Source organism: Schistocerca americana, chromosome 3, assembly GCF_021461395.2.
Source record: "Schistocerca americana isolate TAMUIC-IGC-003095 chromosome 3, iqSchAmer2.1, whole genome shotgun sequence".
In the NCBI taxonomy this organism is placed as follows: Eukaryota; Metazoa; Arthropoda; class Insecta; order Orthoptera; family Acrididae; genus Schistocerca; species Schistocerca americana.
Genome location: NC_060121.1, coordinates 807133622 through 807154092, shown reverse-complemented (window position 1 = coordinate 807154092; position 20471 = coordinate 807133622).

Below are 20471 nucleotides of genomic sequence, written 5' to 3'. Positions count from 1 at the left end.
TTTCAGAAAAGACTTGTGGTAGTCTTTTGCGACAAGGAACTTTTCTTGGGCTGTTGTTAGTCTTCCTCTCAATACTTTTTTGTCGGGACACCACTAAGTCTGTGGTACGATGGATCACATACAAAAAAAGAAACACCATCCACTTCTTCTCTAATCATCCCCATTAATGTATTAGAATCAATACATGAGACAAGAAATTTATCACCCACAGCAGACATCGAGCTAGCACCATGTGACATCGCCTCTAACTTTAATATTGACCTCAATTCTGCGAGGGAGGAATTCCTTTCTCATGTATGGCATAAGAAGATGATTGATTTAGTAGGCGATAAGGTGCCTGAGTAGAAACTAGGGGCATATACATCAGTGCGCTGAACACGGCTGCCGTCATCTTGGAAGACAGGAGTGGCCCACAGCATGCCTGTTAGACAAATGTAGAAGAACGGGCAAGCCTTGGCCACCGATAATGTTGAAACAGACATTGTGGTCCCTGTTCGAGCTAACCTGAATGAGCGAGCAAAATACATCGACGAAAAAGCTACTAACAATTACAATATCACCTCTGGTTTGAACTACATTCTCTTCACAATCACCCATCCATCCACTCACCCACCCACCCACACACCCACACCCACCTACTCACCCAGCCATCCACCCACCCACCCACACACCCCCCCACACACACAGCAGGTGAAACGCCTTAGTGGACCGTCGCACAGTGGGCCAGAATCCTGAAAGCCTGACAAAATTTCAAGATCTGCTCCAATATGGCCAAAAAATGGGGATAATTGGGTTTCTGACCTTTCTGATAACGAATTTTGTATCAGAGTTGGAAAATTCGAAATGGCAGATCCAGTGTGTCTAAAACAATCTGGGAAAAATTAGTAAGATGGATAAAAAATGTTTTCGGAGAACATTTGTAATTTTAATGTTAAACTTTATTATAAAACTGCCTAATTGCAGAAAATATATATTATGTTAAACTTTATTATAAAACTGCCTAATTGCAGAAAATATATATTAGTAACATAAAATATAAAGTTTTAAGTATTATTAATCTTCTTCCTCTTGTGTTTATTGTTCTTCATTTTCATTTCCTTCTTCATCTTCTTCCTCAACGACATTTGTATCCTCTTCATCGTCATCATCTAATTCCTCGTAATCCTCTGCAGCAGGTACTAAGAGGGCAACAGCTTCCAACGACGAAGTTTTCACTTTCCTCGGAGATGGTTTACGCAAAGAAGAAATATAGGGATCGGTTGTTGACCGAAGTCTCCGGAACATATCCTCCATATTCTCCACGCGACGAACCTTTGGACAAAGCTTAGGAGATATTGCTTTATTAACTTGTTTGTTGATACCTACGAATTCTTCCGGCAGCTAACCGACTGGTGAAACTGTAGTAATTAAATTTTTATTTTGTAGTAGCTTATTAGAAATGTTCTAGAAATGACAACTGTATGACTTTGTTTGCGTATGTGTTTTATTCGTATTTTAGTAAAAATTTCAATTCCATTTTCACAGTGTAAAAAACGGCATCTTGTAACTGTCGTTTAAAAATGACTCAAAGCCGGAGTCGTGGCTGATAGTTGGAGTTCAGCGCTAATTCGCGAAGATAATAATACATACTTCAAGACAGACTGGAACAGGAATATCGAGGAATCTAAAACTTATCTCCTTTTTTTTCGCTCGCGTTTTACAATTTCTTCGCCTGTATCCTCTGTTCAAGAATCACCAGAGGAGCAGGTACACTTGGAAAAGGCCAGGTGATACGGGAAGATTTCAGTTAGATTACATCATGCTCAGACAGAGATTCCGAAATCAGATACTGGACTGTAAGTTAAGCCCAGGAACAGATATAGACTCAGATCACAATGTAATAGTGATGAAGAGTAGGCTGAAGTTTATGACATTATTCAGGAAGAATCAATATGCAAAGATGTGGGGTACGGAAGTACTAAGGAATGACGAGATACGATTGAAGTTCTCTAAGGCTATAGATACAACAATAACTAATAGTTCAGTAGGCAGTATAGTTGAAGTGGAATGGACATCTCTAAAAAGGGCCATCACAGAATTTGGGAAGGAACACATAGGTACAAACAAGGTAAATGCGAAGTAACCATGGGTAACAGAAGAAATACTTCAACTGATCGATGAAAGGAGGCAGTACAAAAATGTTCCGGGAAACTCAGGAATACAAAAATACGAGTCGCTGAGGAATGATGTAATGGGAAGTGTAGGGAAGCTAAGACGAAATGGCAGCAGGAAAAATGTGAAGACATCGAAAAAGAAGTGATTGTCAGAAAGACAGACTCAGCATACTGGAAAGTCAAAACAACCTTCGGTGACATTAAAAGCAAGGGTGAAAACATTAAGAGTGCAATGAGAATTCCACTGTTAAATGCAGAGGAGAGAGCGGATAGGTGGAAAGAATACATTGAAAGCCTCTATGAGGGGGAAGATTTGTCTGATGTGATAGAAGAAGGAACAAAAGACGATTTAGAAGAGACAGGGGATCCAGTATTAGAACCAGAATTTGAACGAGCTTTGGAGGTCTTAAGATCAAATAAGGCAGAAGGAATCAATAACATTCTATCAGAATTTACGAAGTCGTTGGAGGAAGTGGCAACAAAACGACTATTCACGTTGGTGTGTAGAACGTATGAGTCTAGCGACATACTATGTGACTTTCGGAAAAGCATCATCCACACCATTCCGAAGACGGCAAGAGGTGACAAGTGCGAGAATTATCGCACAGTCAGTTTAACAGCTTACGCACCCAAGTTGCTTACAAGAATAATATACAGAAGAATGGAAAAGAAAAATTGGGAATGAGCTAGATGACAATCATTTTGTCGTTAGGAAGGATAAAGGCACGAGAGAGGCAATTCTGACGTTACGGTCGATAATGGAAGCAAGACTAATGAAAAATCAAGACACGTCCGTAGGGTTTATCGACCTGGAAAAAGCGTTCGACAATGTAAAATGGTGCAAGATGTTCGAAATTCTGAAAAAAGTAGGGGTAAGCTATAGGGAGAGACGGATCATATACAGTATGTACAACAGCCAAGAAGGAATAATAAGAGCGGACGACCAAGAATGAAGTGCTCGTATTAAAAAGGGTGTAAGACAATTATGTAGCCTTTCGCCCCTATTGTTCAATCTGTACATCGAGGAGGCAATGATGGAAATAAAAGAAAGTTTCAGGAGTGGAATTAAAATTCAAGGTAAAAGGATATCAGTGATACAATTCGCTAATGACATTGCTAACTTGAGTGAAAGTGAAGAAGAATTACATGATCTGCTGAACAGAATGAATAGTCTACTGAGTGTAGTGTATGGACTGAGAGTAAATCGAAGAAAGACGAAGGTAATGAGAAGTAGTAGAAATGAGCACAACGAGAAACTTAACATCAGGATTGATGGTCACGATGTAGGTGAAGTTAAGGAATTCTGCTACCTAGGCAGTAAAATAACGAATGACGGACGGAGGAAGGACAACATCAAAAGCAGACTAGCAATGGCAAAAAGGGCATTGCTTGCCATGAGAAGTCTACTAATATGAAATATTGGCCTTAATTTGAGGAAGAAATTTCTGAGAATGTACGTCTGGAATACAGAACTGTATGGTAGTGAAACATGGACAGTGGGAAAACCGGAACAGAAGAGAATAGAAGCATTTGAGATGTGGTGCTACAGACGAATGTTGAAAATTAGGTGGACTGATAAGGTAAGGAATGAGGAGGTTCCACACAGAATCAGAGAGGAAAGGAATATGTGGAAAACACTGATAAGGAGAAGGGACAAGATGATAGGACATATGTTAGGACATGAGGGAATGACTTCCATGGCCGGCCACTGTGGCCAAGCGGTTCTAGGCGCTTCAGTCCGGAGCCGCGCGACTGCTACGGCCGCATCTTCGAATCCTGCCTCGGGCATGAATGTGGGTGATGTCCTTAGGTTAATTAGGTTTACGTAGTTCTAAATTCTAGAGGACTGATGACCTGAGATGTTAAGTCCCATAGTGCTCAGTGCCATTTGAACCATTTGAACTTCCATGGTACTAGAGGGAGCTGTAGAGGGTAAAAACTGTAGAGGAGGACAGAGATAGGAAAACATCCAGCAAATAATTGAGGACGTAGGTTGCAAGTGCTACTCTGAGATGAGGAGGTTAGGAGAGGAATTCGTGGCGGGCCGCAGCAAACCAGTCAGAAGACTGATGGCAAAAGAAAGTAAGAAGTTAATTAACAAAAGCCAATAGTTAATTAACTATTAAACAATGAAAAAGTCTTTATAATTAACTAGGTACCTTCTGGCATAGCCTCCATTTAAAAAGAAATTCTCGGAATGATGCAGTGCTTTTCCAGCCTGACTAGCTCGGTTATCGGCTGGCGAATGAACGCCGCTTTGGGCCTGAAATTCAACTTCGGAAGAAACAGCTGGCGGCTTCTAAGACTGAGATTCTGTAGTCCTAACCTAATCTATTAAGCGAAACTTCTTAACTCCCAACTCTTCCTTTTATTTATGGCCACTTTTTTAGGATTCTGGCCCACTGTGTGTCGGTGCAATCGGCGCACTGCATCGAACAAAAACAAGCGAATAACAACTCGTCGGACCAAGTTACACGCCTCCATTCAGCTACCGTCCAGTTTCTGTGTTGCTTAGCCCACTGGTGACGTGCAGCTTTACACTGAAGCGACAAAAGTTTTGGGATACCTGTAAATAGCGTGTCGGCTCTCCTCTTCCACGGCGTACTGCACCAGCTCGACGTGGCATAGAACGCAACTAGTCGTTGGAAGTCCTCTGCAGAAATATTGAGAGCCGCACTGCCTCTACAGCCGTCCATTATTGCGAAAGTGTTGCAAGAATTAACGTCTCGATCACGTCCCATAAATATTCGATGAGGTTAATGTCGGGTGATATGAGTGGCCAAATCATTGACTCGAATTATCCAGAATGTTCTTCAAATCAGTCGCGAACAACTGTGATCCGGCGACATGGTGCATTGTCGTCTATAAAAATTCCATTCTTGTTTTGGACCAAGGAGTCCATGAATGGCTGCCAATGGTCCCAGGTAGCCGAACATAACCTTTTCCAGATGATCTAGTCCATCCCATGTAAACAAAGTGTACACAATTACGGAGGCACCTCCAGCTTGCACAGTACCTTGTTGACAACCGGGGTCCATGGCTTCCTGGTGTCTGCACCACACTTGAACCCTACCACGAGCTCTTAACACTCGTATGACCAGGCCACGGTTTCCCAATCGCTGAGGGTCCAACCAATACGGTCACGAGCCCAGGAGAGACATTACAAGCGATGTGGTGCTACACTACTGGCCATTAAAATTACTACACCACGAAGATGACGTGCTACAGACGCGACATTTAACCGACAGGAAGAAAATGCTGTGATATGCAAATGATTAGCTTTTCAGAGCATTCACACTAGGTTGGCGCCGGTGGCGACTCCTACAACGTGCTGACATTAGGAAAGTTTCCAACCGATTTCTCATACACAAACAGCAGTTGACCGGCGTTGCCTGGTGAAACATTGTTGTGATACCTCGTGTAAGGAGGAGAAATGCCTACCATCACGTTTCCGACTTTGATAAAGGTCGGATTTAGTCTATCGCGATTGCGGTTTATCGTATCGAAACATTGCTGCTCGCGTTGGTCGAGATCCATTGACTGTTAGCAGAATATGGACTCGGTGGGTTCAGGAGCGTAATACGGAACGCCGTGCTGGATCCCAACGGCCTCGTATCACTAGCAGTCGAGATGACAGGCATCTTATCCGCATGGCTGTAACGGATCGTGCATCTACGTCTCGATCCCTGAGTCAACACATAGGGACGTTTGCAAGACAACAACCGTCTGCACGAACAGTTCGACGACGTTTGCAGTAGCATGGACTATCAGCACGGAGACCATGGCTGCGGTTACCCTTGACGCTGCATTACAGAGCGCCTGCGATGGTGTACTAGCCGCGCTGCTGCTACGGTCGCAGGTTCGAATCCTGCCTCGGGCATGGGTGTGTGTGATGTCCTTAGGGTAGTTAGGTTTAAGTAGTTCTAAGTTCTAGGGGACTGATGACCACAGCAGTTGAGTCCCATAGTGCTCAGAGCCATTTGAACCATTTGGTGGTGTACTCAGTGACGAACCTGACGGCACTTTGAACAGCGGACGTTACATTTCAGATGTGTTACGACCCGTGGCTCTACCCTTCATTCTATTCCTACGAAACCCTACATTTCAGCAGGATAATGCACGACCGCATGTTGCAGGTCCTGTACGGGCCTTTCTAGGTACATAAAATGTTCGACTGCTGCCCTGGCCAGCACATTCTCCAGATCTCTCACCAATTGAAAACGTCTGGTCAATGTTGGCCGAGCAACTGGCTCGTCACAATACGCCAGTCATACTCTTGATGAACTGTGATATCGTGTTGACGCTGCATGGGAAAAAGTACCTGTACACGCCATCCAAGCTCTGTTTGACTCAATGCCCAGGTGTATCATGGCCGTTATTACGGCTAGAGGTGGTTGTTATGGGTACTGATTTCTCAGGATCTATGCACCCAAATTGCGTGAAAACGTAATCACATGTCAGTTCTAGTATAATATATTTGTCCAGTGAATACCCGTCTATCATCTGCATTTCTTCTTGGTGCAGCAATTTTAATGGCCAGTCGTGTATCAGAAAAGTCAACACGTCGGTCGTCTGCTGCCGCAGTCCGTTAACGCCAAATTTCGCCGCATTGTCCGAATGGATACGTTCGTCATACGTCCACATTGATTTCTGCTGTCATTTGACACAGCGTAGCTTGTCTGTTAGCACTAACAACTCCATGCAAGCACGACTGCTCTCGATCACTACGTGAAGGCCGTCAGCCACTGCGTTGTCTTTGGTGAGAGGTAATGCTTGAAACTTTGTATTCTCTGCACGCTGTTGACACTGTTAATCTCGGAATACTGAATTCCTAACGATTTCCGAAATGGAATGTCCCCTGCGTCTAGTTGCATCCACCATTCCGCGTTCAAAGTCCGTTAATTCACTTCGTGCGACCATAATCACGTTGTAAATTTTTTCGCATGAATCACCTGAGTACAAATGAGCACTCCGCCAATGTACTGCCCTTTTATACCTTGTGTACGCGATATTGCCGCCATCTGCACATGCGCATATCGCTGACCCGTGTCTTTTGCCACTTCAGCGTATGTGTCGCTGTGAGCAATTACTTTTGCAAGGTACCCGCAAGCAATTTCCTTCGCAGAGTTCGCTGGTTATGATGTACCTGCATGCACTGATAACAGTAATTTCTGTAGTGTTTTGCAATCAACTGTCATTGACAAGGTGTTCTCCACTTGCTTTTTTAAGGGGACGGATATTTCCTCCGGTGAGCGTATAATACCTTGAGTGTTCCAAAGGGTGCAAGCCTTGCGATTTTGACACCCATATAGCTGAGTAGATCCCGTTGCAGGCGTATCGCCACACAGAAATCTGAAGTGATCACCGGGAATGGATTCTGCGTCCTCCTCTTTAGAAGTATGCCGTGTCATTCGCTAGATCATGGAGGCGACTGAGCACTGTAGTGAGGAAATAGAAACCATTTTCTTAGTCCACAAGTGCTACAATTGTATCTTCCTTGGTTCAAATGGCTCTGAGCACTATGGGACTTAACTTCTGAGATCATTAGTCCCCTAGAACTTAGAACTACTTAAACCTAACTAACCTAAGGACATCACACACATTCATGCCCGAGGCAGGATTCGAACCTGCGACCGTAGCGGTCGCGCGGTTCCAGACTGTAGCGCGTAGAACCGCTCGGCCACTCCAGCCGGCTGTATCTTCCTTACCAGTATGTTTTTCTTAGTACGAAGTCAGAAATACAGGATTTGCCGATTTTTTCTTCGGAGTTCTGAGGTTGGTATATTTTTCTACATACGTTAGAATGTCTAATATTTCTCAAATTTTGCTCACCAGATTGAATACACATTCCGTAAGCATTCTGTCAACACCCTCCGCTATAAATAACTGATAGTGCAACGGATCTCCTACTTCTTAAAGACGAGCCTATTTCTCCTCAGTGCTAGTGCCACTAATCATTTCTTGATCTCCGTAGAGGGTCTTAGGATTTGTTTGCTCCTTCCTCAGCTCTTTTCTCGCTCCAGCAGCGACTAGAAGCTTATTTGCATTTAAGTGTCCTCGAAATAACATTTATTCCTCATTCATGATGTACAATTTCTTCCTAATAGTTATTACTCTTATCGTTTTCTTTACGTCCTGACTATAATTGCCTTTCAGTTTTCTTTGAACTTCCTGCTGTAATCCAGTTATACTGTTGGCTTCTTTTCCTATACCGTGTAGCCTTCTGTATTAAAATAGGTAACTTTGGAAGTGTCCTTCCAATTGTATATTATTTGCCACTTTCTCTTCCTTTGGCGTAACTTGTGTGTAGCAGTGCAGTGACCAACCTGATGTGCAAACCTATAACTCACTCATGTTATTAGCGCTGATATTTCATTTTGTTTTAATATTCAGTTAAATTTTTGTAGACAATAGTTTACTAAGTTTGTGAAACAAATAGTAATTTAAGTAGTATGAATGCATACTCCTTAGGGCTAGAGATGTGCCCTGACAGGTGGCAGTGGTATAGCTGGCGAAGTGAAAAATAATGGCTTCAGTTTTGGCTGAAAACCATAGTCACGAAAAACTGGCGACAGTGAAGCGTTGTTATAAAAAGATAAATAAAATCGCGTTACGTGATTCGACGTGGTGGATGAAAGAAGCGGCCTCATAAAACACGCTTCAGCTGTTACGGAAGTTCTCTGATCGAAAGGACTGTAATATCTACAGATTTATCTCCAATTAATATTCTGAAGTGTTATTTGCCATGGTTTTTCTGTATTTCTATAGGCTTGTGCCTTTAGTGAAAGGGTTACGCTACAACTAAGTTACCTAAATATGGCTAATAGACAAGCAAGAGCCACTTGAGCAATAGTAGCGCTACAAAAACTATAGTGCTTACTCGTGCTCAGATGAAGTTTTGGTCTTGATGAGGTCGAGGAGATTAGTGTTTAACGTTCCGCCGAGAACGAGGTCATTAGAGACGGAGAGCAAACTGAGATTGTGTGAAGTATGGGGAAGGAAATCAGCCGTGCCTTTTCAGAGGAACCATTGACATTTGCCGGGAGCGATTTAAGGAAATCACGGGAAACCTAAATCTGGATACCCAGACACGGGTCTGAACCGTCGTCCTCCCGAAATACGACTCCAGTCTGCTAACCACAGCGCGACTCGCTCGGCTTTGGGCTTCATTTGGTGATGATGAGGTAGTTGAAGTTTACAAATTATAATGTTGAAATACTTTCAGTACGCATACACCTTGTCAGAGCTTCGTTTAAATTGCGCTTGCGGTGTTGTCGTCTCTTCCATTGGATCATTGCTGCTAACAGTTTGTTTCCGATGGTCTTTACCAAGCGCGTGGTAGTGTACAGTAGCCAACGAGAGTCGTTGAATCTGATGACCTGTTTCAGCGGAACTGATTAACTGATTACTTTTTTTTTTGACGTGGGTAGCTCGAGTGTGATGGTTATTGATCTGGCTATTATAGATTATAAAGTTGCTTACTGGTTTTCGTATATATTTCTTGTACGTTCTCGGAATATGACACGATTTCTTGGGATATTGTTTCGTATTCCAATGCCATATTTCGGTCGTGAGTTGCCGAAGCAAAGAATGTGACTGGGGGAAAACTGGCTTTGATGACGGACTGATGTGTAGTGTAGTCCAACGATGGTTTCGAAACCTATATGAAGTATTTTCAAAATGTCCCTTTTCCCGAGGTTCTGGTTCAGATGGTTCAAATGGCTCTGAGCACTATGGGACTTAACGTCTGCGGTCATCAGTCCCCTAGGAACTTAGAACTACTTAAATCTAACTAACCTGAGGAAATCACACACATCCATGCCCGAGGCAAAATTCGAACCTGCGACCGTAGCGGTCGCGCGGAGGTTCTGGTTATGCTGAAACCTGAGATGTCAGTTTAAATTTTACAGAACATTCTGTTAACTAAACAAACACTGTTTTTAGCCTTGTTTCGCAGTTTTTTGTTAATGTTATTGCACAACCTAGGTTTCGGGTTATAAGCCCATTTTCAAGTGCATTACTGATTCCCAAAAATGGTAATACATAGATAACCATGATGACAAGGCAAAGGTAACCTCAACTTCTTAGGTATCGATCCATAGCTTAAATGTACACTATCATCAATGACCAGTTTTTAACTAATTACATCCATTATTACACAATCACCAATTATACTACCATGACCGGACTAAAGTTGTGCCTCAGCTAAGGTACTCGTATTTTTAACTGCAATGGACTGGGGTCCAAAGTTTTGCTTCTGTTTTATTCGACAACATTCTGCACAATATATTCCATATGCCGCCACATAATTTCATACGTTTCAAATCACGACGACACTTATCGAAAACAGTTATGTCATTGGTTCCACCATCATGCATATCAGTCGACTTACAATTCGTCGAGTTCATTTCCCGTCATCCACCGCACAAACAGCAGTTGCAGCATGCGGCGGAAAAGCAGTCCGCACAGTAAGTGCTCTTTTACTAGAACTTTCGCTGTAATTATTGTGATGGCAGCTGCCTGGAAAAGACGAGGTATCCACCGTGTTCGAGAATCCTTAACAACTGATCTTTTGTTACAATAAAAACACCACTGAAGACTGTTACGTGGCTGCACTAGCAAGGTAAGCCACCACAACGGAACTTCTAACATCATAACTAGCTTCGGTCATAATAAAAGTCTTGTTACATTGTCAACACATGCATATCGTATTTTCATAACATTAACCTCAAGGATTTCGCTTATCTCAGTGCTCTCGGTCTCTGAGATCAGCAAATTCATTTTGTCAATTTGTCACCTTCGACTTTCTGGTTGGTGTAATGTATAATGAACGAAGATTTACGTCAATTTCCGATATCATACTGTTTTCAGTAATGTTTCAACTAAATTTCAACTGCAAAGTATACGATGTATGTTTCCCTAATCTTTACATTTTATATTGGTGCATTTACAAAAATGCTATCATATAAATTCCACTTTACTTGAATTATCAAAAAGGCCACATATTTCAGATAACTGCCAACAGATCAGTTACGTAATTGTTCACGAAAGTTATTTATTCACTAAGTGGAAAACTGTCATTATACATAAAAAACAGTGTTAATTTGTCATAAATACAATCACACCTTAAAAAAATCCAAATATTCGTTGCCATGAGCACACGGAACATGCGGAAATCCTACAAAATGTGTCTTTCAGTTATTTAAAGCTAACTATGCTACTAAATTTATCCTTGGATTTTTGTAAACTTAAAAAGAAACATAGCGTTGTTATTTCACTACAGAAAGACAGGAAGTGAATGTAAAAGTGTAATATGAATTATTTCCGTTTCTGGAACTCTCTAGGTTGCTGTGTTCTTACATACAGAATAAATTGCGCGCCAAAATAGACGATGCACACAGGTTGTTGAGATAACATCGACTATGTAACCAGTGCGCCAAGCGCTTGTCCTTTGTATCTAATAGTATGGTCAACATGAACGTGACAACACTGCGTCTTGTGTTTATGCTTGCCTTTTGTGAACTGTGTTTATCAAGAAAAATCTGTCTTCAGAATGAAAATAATTCTCTTTGTGAAGTGTTGGAATGGTAATAAGATTCTGATGTGTGAAATAAAGCAGTCAGTATTGTGATCGAAGGAAAACTTCTTTACTATGAATTAGAAATACCTAGACCTGTTTTTCACTCTTAGACAACGATGAAAGGAGCCTAGGATCTGGAATTATAATACAATGAGTACAAAATCATACTCAAATACTAACTTTGTTGTGAACTTTACGTAATGTCAGCCTGTCCGGTAACATTACGAATGACTCTAGCGGCAGTGTCCAGTGCTAGAAAAGTACGTATCCAAAAGCGCTTATATCGTAATAGAGCAAAAGAAGATGGGCGTTGACAACAATCGCTCAACGATCTCGCAGTCTTTTTTATCCTGACGGATATTGTCTCTTGAAATGTTGCTTAAGAATTTAGTACTTAGAATCAGTAGTGATAAAATAAGCACACAGGGCCAATGATTTGTCACCCCCCCCCCCCCCCCCTCCCAGGAGACATCAGGCCCTTACCAATGATATCCGCTTCTAGCCTTAATAACAGCTCCACCTCGGCGAGGAAGAGTGTCGACAAGTTTCCTCATGTACAGTTACCAACTTGCAGAGATGTTGTTGATTGCTACGTTTCCCGTTCTATTTAAAATAGTAACAGACATTTTCTATGGGCCTAAGATCATTTAGCGGACCAGTGGAGATAAGATGAGGTGCTTCAGAAGAAACCAGGAATATATGCGAACACCCCTGTAAAAACGACACTTGTCATATTGGAATATTGGGTTCTCCATAGCAAATCCATCACGAACCTGCAGAAGAAAGGGTAACAGATTGCTCACCAAGTGTATTAAAATACACATCCTGGTTCATGTTCACCATGACTGAGACAGTGAGCCCTAGTCATTGTACGCAAAACAACCATGGAACATCATAGAACCACCTTTGACCTAAACTGCACCCGCTACTCCCGGCAGGTTAACCACATTATTCGGCTATTAGTGCACTCGACGCCTTTCATCACTTGAAACGAATAAACCACACTAACCGCGTCGAGACAGCTACTGTCCACTCTGTGGCTTGTTTGGACCATTGAAAATGTGGAACTCGGTGTGCCTTTACCAAGGTACCGGACTGCAAATTTCCATTACATGATGTTTACTTCGTAATGTTCGCCCGGAAACTTGTTGAGAGATGGGGCTGCGTTCTCTGACACCAACAATTCCCGTCTGCAATAATATATAGGCTGAAGCAATGAATTAAATTTTTATACCATCATCAGGATTTGAGCCCGGGTGTCTTGCTTCCTAGGCAGATGCGCTATCTACACTCCTGGAAATTGAAATAGGAACACCGTGAATTCATTGTCCCAGGAAGGGGAAACTTTATTGACACATTCTTGGGGTCAGATACATCACATGATCACACTGACAGAACCACAGGCACATAGACACAGGCAACAGAGCATGCACAATGTCGGCACTAGTACAGTGTATATCCACCTTTCGCAGCAACGCAGGCTGCTATTCTCCCATGGAGACGATCGTAGAGATGCTGGATGTAGTCCTGTGGAACGGCTTGCCATGCCATTTCCACCTGGCGCCTCAGTTGGACCAGCGTTCGTGCTGGACGTGCAGACCGCGTGAGAAGACGCTTCATCCAGTCCCAAACATGCTCAATGGGGGACAGATCCGGAGATCTTGCTGGCCAGGGTAGTTGATTTACACCTTCCAGAGCACGTTGGGTGGCACGGGATACATGCGGACGTGCATTGTCCTGTTGGAACAGCAAGTTCCCTTGCCGGTCTAGGAATGGTAGAACGATGGGTTCGATGACGGTTTGGATGTACCGTGCACTATTCAGTGTCCCCTCGACGATCACCAGTGGTGTACGGCCAGTGTAGGAGATCGCTCCCCACACCATGATGCCGGGTGTTGGCCCTGTGTGCCTCGGTCGTATGCAGTCCTGATTGTGGCGCTCACCTGCACGGCGCCAAACACGCATACGACCATCATTGGCACCAAGGCAGAAGCGACTCTCATCGCTGAAGACGACACGTCTCCATTCGTCCCTCCATTCACGCCTGTCGCGACACCACTGGAGGCGGGCTGCACGATGTTGGGGCGTGAGCGGAAGACGGCCTAACGGTGTGCGGGACCGTAGCCCAGCTTCATGGAGACGGTTGCGAATGGTCCTCGCCGATACCCCAGGAGCAACAGTGTCCCTAATTTGGTGGGAAGTGGCGGTGCGGTCCCCTACGGCACTGCGTAGGATCCTACGGTCTTGGCGTGCATCCGTGCGTCGCTACGGTCCGGTCCCAGGTCGACGGGCACGTGCACTTTCCGCCGACCACTGGCGACAACATCGATGTACTGTGGAGACCTCACGCCCCACGTGTTGAGCAATTCGGCGGTACGTCCACCCGGCCTCCCGCATGCCCACTATACGCCCTCGCTCAAAGTCCGTCAACTGCACATACGGTTCACGTCCACGCTGTCGCGGCATGCTACCAGTGTTAAAGACTGCGATGGAGCTCCGTATGCCACGGCAAACTGGCTGACACTGACGGTGGCGGTGCACAAATGCTGCGCAGCTAGCGCCATTCGACGGCCAACACCGCGGTTCCTGGTGTGTCCGCTGTGCCGTGCGTGTGATCATTGCTTGTACAGCCCTCTCGCAGTGTCCGGAGCAAGTATGGTGGGTCTGACACACCGGTGTCAATGTGTTCTTTTTTCCATTTCCAGGAGTGTATTCTACGACATTGGCAGTCCTGCTACCATAGCTGCACAGCCTACCCTAACACGTCTCCCTCCCCGATACAAATCCCAATTCGCGCCTCAGCCCACTGCTGTTATCCTTCTAAATTCGCAACAGTATTTCCGTGGGTCTCCCATATTGGATAGCACCTTAGCAATGAGCGAAATGGCTTTAATCCTGCCTGTACCTCTGGAGTAAATGATATACAGTGCGTTTCCGTAATAGCGTGCAAAAATGTAACAGGACACAGAGAATGCACCACTGAACAATTTAAGGTAGGGAACCTAGGGTCGAAGAATCCAGTGTAAGGAGATACGGAAGTAACCTTGTCTACCGCTTTGTCTAGAATTGCTGTTTTCCAGCTTATTTACAACTAACATGCATACAAGTTCATACGTCATGTGCTTTCCTGCATGGAAACAATGACGACGAGCCTGATTACTAGGAAGTAATGACGCAGGTTTTGTTTACTTTATTGGTCCATAAGGTGACTCTCTTGTATTATATTTACATTGTCCCATGACAGGACGTGCTATGAATCAACGGCAAAACTTTTCATTACTCAGTGGTATTCAGAGACATACAGTACAGTACGATGGAGCTGTACCGGCACAGTTCGCAGAACACTAGCTTGTGTATGAGGATGTACGTTGCATTGCTCTCGAAGCTGAAGGGCTGTACAGGGAACGATTTCTTAACAGGCATCATCCGTCATGACGAGTGTTTATTTTTCTCGATCGACGAATGCGGGGAACTGTTTCTTTAGAAAGAAGAAACGAGGGACCTGGCAACGTGAGTACCACTCGCACACCCGATTTTGAGGATGTTCGCCGATGTTATGCTTGCATTGAGGTTGATGCCCGTCAGTTTCTGCACATTTTGTAAGATAAAGTACATATGGTACGTTCATCTGTTAGTGTTGGTATTTGCAGTTAGCACTCCGTCTTCAGGCCACAAGTGGCCATCGGGACCGTCCGACCGCCGCGTCATCCTTAGTTGAGGATGCGGATAGGAGGGGCGTGTGGTCAGCACACCGCTCTCCCGGTCGTTATGATGGTTTTCTTTGACCGGAGCCGCTACTATTCGGTCGAGTAGCTCCTCAATTGGCATCACGAGGCTGAGTGCACACCGGGTATTTGCAGTTAACTGTAACTAATTGGAATAAAAAGTACACAGTTGTGTGATGTTATTCCTATTATCTCCTTAAGCTGACTTCTCTGACTCCAGGTTCCCTACCTCAGATCGTTCAGTGAAGCATACCTATGTCATGTTAAATTTTTGCGCGCCCTTACGGAAACTCGTTGTATAAATCATATACAGTTGATGCTCCTGAGACATATTGAATTTCTCCCCTAACTACGATAATGTTGTAGGCTGAAGCAGTGAATTAAATTTTCTATCGGCACTGTTCTCAGGAACATCGTCTATGATTAATGATTCCTGCCTCGTTTGTAACCGATTGTCACTGACAAGTAGTGAAACTCGCCTGCCGTCCCTCTCGGTTAAGAATTTTTTACGGTCATTGTTCCAACGATGGGCTACTGGGCTGCGAGTAGCACACCATTCCTTGTAGACATTTTGAAAAGTCCACGCTGGTGCACGAACAAGCTGGAGAACATTCACAATGTGGCCATGGTCACGTCTAAGCATTATGACTTGTCTCCATGTCCACCCACCTTACTGCGCTGGTTCCATATAACCCACTGGCCCATGCACACTACTTCACTGTCATGAGTTCGGTCACCGGTTCAGGCTCATAAGACCGTCTGGTACCGGTTCTACGCTATCGGAAGCTCTGCAAAGCGATCAGTGTGATCTTTTAGTGGGGTGACAACAGTGACAAATATTTAGTCCGGGAATGTTACTCCGTCATTTCCTGTGTAATAATGTAGCTACATCAGTAAGGTCCATCTTCATAATTGTTGCTTTTCTTTCGTAAACTAGTTGGACGACATGAAGTGGTGCTGAACAGCTCCATCGTCTCGATTACGTTCGCCTCTCCTCCGCATACATATAGAGATGTCTTTACTTTTCCACTCACAAAACTTCCCCACGAGATCAGCCGGTCTAATCTCAATTTTATCGACCATAATGTCTGCAGTTAAATGTCTAAAGTGTTTGTCAAGGCTGAGAACGTTCCTCTTGTCAGTTTTGTCGCTTCGAACGGACTTTTTCGCAGAAGTACTTAAATGTATATCGAACGGAATTTCTCGCAGAAGTACTTAAATGTATATCTAATTATTGTAGAAAAAAATAACCACTCATGTTGAAGAGCAGACCTATGATTCCAGCTGAAATCTAACATACAGCAAAGATTTCGACGTTGCAAAGATAAGAAACAGCTTCCGCGGGATGAATGTGCGAAATTATCTTCAGGAATATAAAGACTAAATGAGATAACCTACTTATTATCACCGAGGACGATGCGTATCTTATTTGTGCATGTAACTGACCTAGCTCTTAGCTCTTCTCTTTGTTTACGCTGCAATGGAAATTTTTTTACCTACGGCACGTGCAAGTGATCGTTCTCCTCTAAGGTCATTCCCTCTGAACAATGTTGCGATATACACTCCTGGAAATTGAAATAAGAACACCGTGAATTCATTGTCCCAGGAAGGGGAAACTTTATTGACACATCCCTGGGGTCAGATACATCACATGATCACACTGACAGAACCACAGGCACATAGACACAGGCAACAGAGCATGCACAATGTCGGCACTAGTACAGTGTATATCCACCTTTCGCAGCAATTCAGGCTGCTATTCTCCCATGGAGACGATCGTAGAGATGCTGGATGTAGTCCTGTGGAACGGCTTGCCATGCCATTTCCACCTGGCGCCTCAGTTGGACCAGCGTTCGTGCTGGACGTGCAGACCGCGTGAGACGACGCTTCATCCAGTCCCAAACATGCCCAATGGGGGACAGATCCGGAGATCTTGCTGGCCAGGGTAGTTGACTTACACCTTCTAGAGCACGTTGAGTGGCACGGGATGCATGCGGACGTGCATTGTCCTGTTGGAACAGCACGTTCCCTTGCCGGTCTAGGAATGGTAGAACGATGGGTTCGATGACGGTTTGGATGTACCGTGCACTATTCAGTGTCCCCTCGACGATCACCAGTGGTGTACGGCCAGTGTAGGAGATCGCTCCCCACACCATGATGCCGGGTGTTGACCCTGTGTGCCTCGGTCGTATGCAGTCCTGATTGTGGCGCTCACCTGCACGGCGCCAAACACGCATACGACCATCATTGGCACCAAGGCAGAAGCGACTCTCATCGCTGAAGACGACACGTCTCCATTCGTCCCTCCATTCACGCCTGTCGCGACACCACTGGAGGCGGGCTGCACGATGTTGGGGCGTGAGCGGAAGACGGCCTAACGGTGTGCGGTACCGTAGCCCAGCTTCATGGAGATGGTTGCGAATGGTCCTCGCCGATACCCCAGGAGCAACAGTGTCCCTAATTTGCTGGGAAGTGGCGGTGCGGTCCCCTACGGCACTGCGTAGGATCCTACGGTCTTGGCGTGCATCCGTGCGTCGCTGCGGTCCGGTCCCAGGTCGACGGGCATGTGCACCTTCCGCCGACCACTGGCGACAACATCGATGTACTGTGGAGACCTCACGCCCCACGTGTTGAGCAATTCGGCGGTACGTCCACCCGGCCTCCCGCATGCCCACTATACGCCCTCGCTCAAAGTCCGTCAAGTGCACATACGGTTCACGTCCACGCTGTCGCGGCATGCTACCAGTGTTACAGACTGCGATGGAGCTCCGTATGCCACGGCAAACTGGCTGACACTGACGGCGGCGGTGCACAAATGCTGCGCAGCTAGCGCCATTCGACGGCCAACACCGCGGTTCCTGGTGTGTCCGCTGTGCCGTGGATTTGATCATTGTTTGTACAGCCCTCTCGCAGTGTCCGGAGCAAGTATGGTGGGTCTGACACACCGGTGTCAATGTGTTCTTTTTTCCATTTCCAGGAGTGTAATTATTTTAAGAAACATTACTTTACCGGCTTAAACGACATATCACCGTAAGTGAATATGTGATAGGGGTAGGACGCTGGAGCAGCACTGGTGAGAGGCAATTTTCAAATATTAATGCTGATCGTCACTTCCTGCGGTTTACCTCTAGACACTTCAGGAAAATGTTGGAATGGTTTCTTCCACAAAGTCGTGGCTTGGATTCTTCTTTATCCTAGCTCGACACAGTTCGTGATTGTCTCTAAAGTGTTCGACGTCGACAAGTACATCAACTCGAATGTCTCTCTCTCTCTTTTTTTTACAGATGAGAGGCATTCCTGATTATCGGATTTATAATGATTCCAAAGTGTTCAGCTTGTTACTGCGTAACATGTAACATTTTTTTATGACGTAGTCATCTGGCATTAGGATTTATGCAGGACGGGAAACGTGGTTCGTGTACTGAACGAACGAATTAAGAGACGCTCTTTTTTATTGGCTCTGAGCGCTATGGGACTTAACTGCTGAGGTCATTAGTCCCCTAGAACTTAGAACTACTTAAACCTAACCAACTGAAGGACAACACACACATCCATGCCCGAGGCAGGATTAGAACCTGCGACCGTAGCGGTCGCGCGGCTCCAGACTGTAGCGCCTAGAACCGCTCTGCCACTCCGGCGGGCTACGCTCTTTTTTTTATTCTTCTTCGCGTAATTCACCAGCAAAATTAATCAACTTTAGCCCCAGTGTCTGTATTTCTCTTAGTAAATGACGCACTTAGCTCTACTAATATTCAAATTTGTACAAACGGGTCCTGAACGCGGAGTAATCAGAAGTGTTAGTCACAGATTCGCTCTGCTTGCAACAGGCGAGGTTTTTGGGGTGTTATTGTTTGGACACCAAATGATTCATTGCTGTTCATTGGGCGGGGGGAGGAGTTGATACATATATGATTACCTCAAGGAATGGAGGAAGATTAGGGTTTAACCTGACGTCGACGATAAGGTCATTAGGAAGAAAACACAAGTTCGGATTGGCCAATGAATGCGGAGGAAATTTCGCCTTGTCCTTCCAAAAGAACCATCCCGGCATATGCCTTAGTCAGTTTTAAGGAAACTGGGAAGAACCTAAACTAAGATGCTCGGACGGGGATGTGAAGCGCCGTCCGGTGGGATACTACTGCACTGCCATACCTCGCTGGCCGTGGGTAGCACATGACTACCGAAAAAAAGAAAAAAAGGACAAAGAAAGGGCGTGTGAATGCAGCTATACAGATTTCTCCCATATGGAAACAATAAGTTCTGGATTATATTCGCAGCCCAGCACAAACTTTTAGTCTGCCAGAAAGTTTCCAAACAGTGCACACTTCACTGCACAGCGGAAGCTTTTTTTTTTAATTTTTTATTTTTTATTTGGCCTTTGAGTGTGTACTCAATTTAGCTATCGGCAACACATAGTGACAATGTACACATAATTGAATAAACAAATACAGAAATGCATATTTACAAGAATAAAAAGCTTAACTGTTACAGGTTTGTACATAATATTTTAAAAATTGAATTGAATTGAATTGGAAAATAATTAAAAGTGCCTTGGCTTACAATTCACACCAATTCTGAAATATCTTCATCAGCAAGACATATTAATAATTTACGTACACCATTAAAACCTGCAGATTGTGACCAGTACTATTGATGAAGTTAACTATCACTTTATATAGACGAACTTTAGTACACAAAAGAGAAGAAGCTGATTGAGGAAGATGGTAGCCCATACTCAGCAACGTCTTCAGAAAGACCAACCGTTCACGGTCAAATTTGGGGCACATAAATAAGATGTGGTTGACATCAGCTTCCGACTCAGGATCACACTCACATGCTGGTGAACTGTAAACGTTGATCCGATGTAGATGTTGTGGGAAAGAGGCATGATTGAAGCGGAGTCTTATGATGTTAGAAATCGTGATCGGTCCAGATGTGTCCTCATGAACCACGTCTGTGAAGGAATCCGAGGTTGTAGCACTGCGTAATAACCGCGTTTTGTCTGTTGAGAAA